The sequence below is a fragment of the Astyanax mexicanus genome, chromosome 4, assembly GCF_023375975.1.
Source record: "Astyanax mexicanus isolate ESR-SI-001 chromosome 4, AstMex3_surface, whole genome shotgun sequence".
Taxonomy (NCBI): domain Eukaryota; kingdom Metazoa; phylum Chordata; class Actinopteri; order Characiformes; family Acestrorhamphidae; genus Astyanax; species Astyanax mexicanus.
Window position 1 is genome coordinate 27,665,154 of NC_064411.1, and position 6,000 is coordinate 27,671,153.

The 6,000-nt window shown below is 38.3% G+C and overlaps 1 protein-coding gene across 16 annotated transcripts in view; it reads right to left on the reverse strand.

Annotated features, from left to right (window-relative positions):
- The window catches only part of ptprsb (protein tyrosine phosphatase receptor type Sb), a 281,301-nt gene extending 275,607 nt beyond the window's left edge, over nucleotides 1-5,694 (reverse strand). For 6 of the 16 annotated variants that reach the window (XM_049478945.1, XM_049478940.1, XM_049478944.1 and 3 more), the window contains exon 1: nucleotides 5,244-5,693. The gene's annotated coding sequence lies outside the window, so the exon portion shown is untranslated. Of the gene's footprint in view, nucleotides 1-5,243 lie in introns of all 16 variants that reach the window. The other 10 variants (XM_049478946.1, XM_049478941.1, XM_049478947.1 and 7 more) reach the window with 7 other exon arrangements.
- Nucleotides 5,695-6,000: the final 306 nt, after the last annotated feature.

Genomic DNA, 6,000 nt, shown 5'->3' on the forward strand with positions numbered 1-6,000 from the left:
CAGCAGCCTGTCACTCACACAGACACAGAGACAGCGCTGTGTATCTACTTCTATAGTGTCAAAAATCAAACCACTGCAACATGACATGTTTGATTTAATGCACACATCGCAATGACTATGCTTAAAGGATATATCGCGCAGCCCTATGTCGGTTCATTCCTTCTGGGTTCAACTACTTTTTGACATCCGAAACGTTTCTGTCCTGTCCAGCTCTACCCAGAACTACTCTTATTACACGTATTCGAGATGCATAAAGTTATCAATGCGTGGTCGAGGCTAATAGGAAAGTCTAACAGGATGCTCGCCCACGCTCCGACCACAAATAGTCCACCGAAACGTTATGAAAAGCCGAGAGAGCCGCCCGATGGCCCACACTCAGGAGCGCTGCTGGTCCCCTGCCATCCGGCCTCACACCACTCGGCTTTAAACGCGGAATCACAGAAGGTGTAGGAAGATGGAGCAGGGGCGCGCGAGAGCTTCGGAGAGCCAGCCGAGAGGGAGGGCAGCCATTTCTAAAGCTCAGGGGAGCGTGATGTGGTTGACTTTAGAAAAGGTTGTTATTAACATGGAGACACGTGTGTGTGCCTGGCCAGGAACGCACACACTGACATAAAAACACACACACACAAGCATGTGCACACACACACACATACATATCTCCACACTCCAGACGGGAAACTAGCAAACTAGTACTTTATTCGATACTACTGTAAAATAAGACTACCTTTATAAAGGGGTAATGAATGGTTTATAAAGGAGATTATTAATGGTTATTAATAAGGCTGCAAATACTTTGAAACTCATTAATAAGCAGTTAATCAATAAATAACAACATGGATAGAAATGACAAACAACGGATCACTGTTGCCTTTTCAATTAATGTGTTGTAACTGCTTATCAATAGTTTTAAGGCATTTAAAACCTAATCAACAATACTTATTAATCTAATTTATAAACCCTTTATAAGGGTAGTCTTATTTTAAAGTGGTACCCTGTATTAGTTATTATATATAAAAATGTAACTGGGTACCACTTCAAAATAAGGCTCCTTTATAAAGGGTTCATAAATAAATAGTTTACAAACGAGTTTGTTAATGGTTATTCATTAGGTTATAAACCATTAATAAGCAGTTCTAACATAAATAAAAATAGAAAAGGCAACAGTGGCCTGTCGTGTTCCAAATAGTGATTCCACATTCGTTTCTACTGTTAAACCTCAGATCCTACTAGAGGCTTACCTTACTCTCTCTTTTGCATCCTTCATTATTAACATTTCTGTTAATAATTTTATTAATTTAACTAACATATTTAAATGATTAAACTGACTTTCTATATTATTTTATCAGATATATTAAAAATTTTATTGTTTTTGTCGTTCTTTTTATTTATGTGTTGTAATGATGGCTTATTAATGTTTTTTATTTTAAAGTGGAATCAAAAACTATTTTCCTAAAATAAAAAAAAAACATAATAAAATCGTGGTTGGGCCTCTAAATTGCTAGCATTAATTTTTTGCAACTCTCACAAATTTATAAACATAGCCATTTTAATGATTAACAAATCAGAGCAAAATCTACACACATCAATGCAGTCATCATTTAATTTTTGCCCAAAATTGAATGCTTTTACAGTATAACTAACTACATTTAATAATGAAATGATATGTCACAAATACAAAGTCGTGGGGCAGCAGTATCTAAATTATTCATAAAGTGTTACCTCAGAGGATGGATTGAGAAAGCCCAGACCCGTATATGTTGTGAGGTGTTGTCTTGTGAGGCCTGATTGAGGGTGCCAGATGGATGGAATGGATGATTTAATTTCCATCGTTTTTAAGTACGGACATTTAACATGTGTACCGGGAATAAGTAATAGACGGCTAATATTACCACCCACAGTGGACAGAGCAGTGCAGTGGGTGGTAATGAGGGTGACCAGATTAGTCCATAGGAACGGACAATGTGAATCTTCCATATTTAAAACAGAAGCCCCCACACACACATCTACAGCTCAGTTTAGCGTAATTTAGCTTCTATGACACATGGCAAAAGTCATGGGACACGATAGTAAAGCCATGTCCTGTAACATGCGGTGTATCAGAAAAATGATACACTGTTTAGCCTATTTGCTGAATTTAATGTTGGGGGAAAATTACATGAAATGTTGAATGTATAAAAGTGCAAAAGATGAAATAGAGACTGGTAATGCATGAAGTTCAGTGTGACAAAAAAATCTATAATATTAAAACATGATTAAGCAAAAAATCATAATGAAAAGGGCTGCAACGATTAGTCGATATAATCGACAATGTTGATTATTTAATTTTGTCAACTACAAATTTCATTGTCTCAACTTAGTCTGTGTCTCCAAAAGTGCCCAAATAAAACAGATTACACATTTAATCCCTTAATATTAATATTTCCATTTTTAAACAACATCTACCCCTTTAAATGCCTTTTAAATCTCATGTTCAGATGTTTCTATCATTTTTAGAGATGGAGGACATGGCAGAAATAATCGTTTACTAATCGACTACTTGAAAAAAGAATCATCAGATTAGTCGACTACCAAAATCATTAAAAAATCATTAGTTGCAGCCCTAATAATCAACCAAGTAATCGATTATGTTTGTCATCTGCAGCTCTGACTGAGACACACTTGTCATTAGACATAAGATATTTATTATGGAATTATTATACTGGTAATTTGGTAATAATTGCAGTTAAGTTCTGGGTTCATCTAAAATATACACTGGCACCTTTTCATCTTATAATTAATCTAAATTATAGTAAACCAACTCATCGATTATGGAAACAGTCATCAGTTTCAGCCCTGACTGAGACACACTTGGTTTTAATATCAGAATAATAATAATACTGGTATCATAACAGACTCAGTCTGAACAATATTATGGCTTCATGTGAAAAATCATGGCATATTTCCTTTTACTGATTAATCAAAGTCCTAACAAACCATATCAAAATCAAAATTCTGAACTACAGTATATTATGAGTTTATCTGAAACATAATGGTACTTTTTCTTTTCCTAAATTAATTGAAATCATAATGAAACAACTAATCGAAATAGTTTAGTTGAAAATAGTCATTAGTTGGATCTATAACAAAGAGTATATTAGAATCAATATTAGAAACAAAATATTGATATTGTGTCAGGCTTGTGCTGATCTTTACTCTGGGTTCATATGAAGCATAACGGTACCTTTTCTTTTCCTGACTAATCAAAATCTTAGTAAAAAAAAATTGATTGATTGAATAGGAAACCAACTAATCGATTATGGAAATAATCGTTAGTTGCTGCTCTGATTGAGACACTAGACTTTTAACAGAATCAAAATTCTGGTATTTTCACAGTACAGTACAGTATATTATGGTGGGTTAATCTGAAATATAATGACAATATTTCCGCTTACCTGCCCTGTATTCCCGATTAATCAAAATCATAGTGAATCAACTAATCGATTGTGGAAATAGTCATTAGTTGCATCTATGACAGGGAGAATTTTGGAATCAATATTAGAAAAAGAATACTGTCTTTGTGACAGTGTGGGTTCACCTAAACATAAAGGTACCTTTTTTCTGACTAATCGAAATCATACCGAACCAACTAATCGACTATGTAAATAATTATTAATTGCAGCTCTGATTAAGACACTACACTTCAAAATAGGAAACAAAATTCTGGTTGTGTCACAACCTGGGTTCATATGAAACATGATGGAACCATATTATTTGCCAATTAATCAATCGACAATGAACCAACTAATCAAATAGTTGCGCTAATTCGACAGTTTTTTATCAGAATCTAAATTCTGGTATTTTCACAGACAGTGATACTGTGGGTGGGTTCATCTGAAATACAGTATAAAGACACCTTTTCCTTTCACCTGCCCTTTTTTCACGATTATTTGAAACCATAGTAAACCAACTAATCGATTATGGAAATGGTCATTGGTCATTAATTGCATCTATAACAGGGAATATATTGGAATAAATTTTAGAAATCAAATTACTGCCTTTGTGACAGTGTGGATTCATCTAAACATAATAGTACCTTTTCTTTTCCTGATTAATCGAAATCATAGTGAACTGACTAATCGATTATGCAAATAGTCATTAGTTGCATCTATAACAAAGAGTATATTAAAATCAATATGAGAATCAAAATATTGATATTGTGACAGACTTCTGGGTTCTTTTGAGGCATAATGGCATCTTTTCTTTTTCTGACTAATCAAAGTCATGACAAACTAAATCGATTAGTAAAGCACAACCTGGGTTTATCTGAAACACGATGGAACCACATAATTTCACAGTTAATCGAAAGGACTAATCATGAACCAATTAGTCGAATAGTTGCAATGATTAGAAATAAAAAAAAATACTGGAATTCTGAATAGCTTCGTCTGAACTGTATAAGTTAATAGGTTTATCTGCAACCTTCATCTGAAATCTCACAGCTTGAACTTGTTTTTTTTTCCTTTTATTTTTTCTTTACCTCTTTTTTATTGCTTAAAACATGTTTCAGTTCCCACTCAGCCTCCTCCTGTATGGCACAATAAATAAGAGTCAGCCCTGACAGCACTCAGCAGTGGAAAGAACCATTAAGCCCAGTGATTACTGCCTCAGACCTCTCCAACACAGCAGCCTTCACCAGTTCACCCACCAATAAAGTGCCCCCCAGCCGGGGGGCTTCAGTTAGTGGGGGTTTCTAACATCTTCTCTATTGTAAAGCAATGCAAAAACAAAAACAAAAAAACAGGACAAAACAGTGCAAGTTAACTCCGGCTGCGATTAATCGAAACTGGAACAAAGGGAGCTCGAGCTGCTGGCAGCTGGTCGGTCAGTCTCGCTGCTCTGTAAGCGAACAATGGCAAAGACAGGCAGGCAGGCAGACGGGCGCGCGCGCAGGCAGCAGCAGAAGCAGCAGCATCTCCGTGTGCACGAGCACCGGATACAAAGCCCATTATCATCAACCTGAGACGGAGCTCCAACCGATAGCTGATACGGGTCAGATCAGACTCTAGCAGAGCCTCGCGCGCTCAGTCAGACCTCCACCCACCCCAGGACCAAACAGCCGGAGTTCGCCCCCCTCCATTAGCCCGGTCCAGGTGCACCTAGGGTGGGGTGCATCCACTCCGAACCCCACCAGCCCACCAGACGGTCTCCAGACAGATAAATAAATAAAGCAGCGCATCTCCGAAGGAGTTCAAAGGGTCGCTTACCTTTGTTGTCGTTGCGCGTGCATGTGGGCTCCTACTATATTCCGTGTATCCAACCAGACACCTCCGCGCGCTGCACTGGGTTAATAGCCTGGCTAACAGTCCGGTGTGTGTTTGTGTGTGTCAGTGTGTATGTGTGTGTGTGTGTGAGAGAGAGAGAGTGTGTGTAAGTGTGTGTGGGGCGGAGAGAGAGAGATGGACAGATAGAGAGACACTAAATAAGAGAAGATGCGTTTCCGGGGGTGCCGTTATCTCCGCGCCCCCATCCTCCTCGAGCCTCCGCCGGTCGAGGGCTGCGCGCGGGTTGATGTCATCGGCACCGAGAGGCAGAATCAGCTTATTTTCCTCCTCCTCCTCTTTCTCTCTCTCTTTCACTCTGTATCTCTATCTCTCTCCCTTTCTCTCTCTTTCTCTAAGTGTATCTCTCTCTCACTCTCTCTCTCTCACCCCCTCCTCCTCCTCCTCTACCTCTCCTCTCCTCCGTCACGTGACCCGAGAAGCGCTCCCTCAGCAACCGGCGTTATTTCCCCCCCGCCCGTATTCCGACAAGCCCCGCCCCTCGTGCGATATGATTGGCCGCTCGCTCAAGCCCACGCGCAGCCCGCGCCAATCACTATCAGCGTAGTAGGTTTATATTGTATTTATTGTTTATCGTTAATTAAAAATATACTACAGAAATAATGATAAAAAGGAAAGAAATTAAAGTAGAAACAATTCAAATTAATAAATAAATCTAAATTTAGAAAACATGCAAACCAAT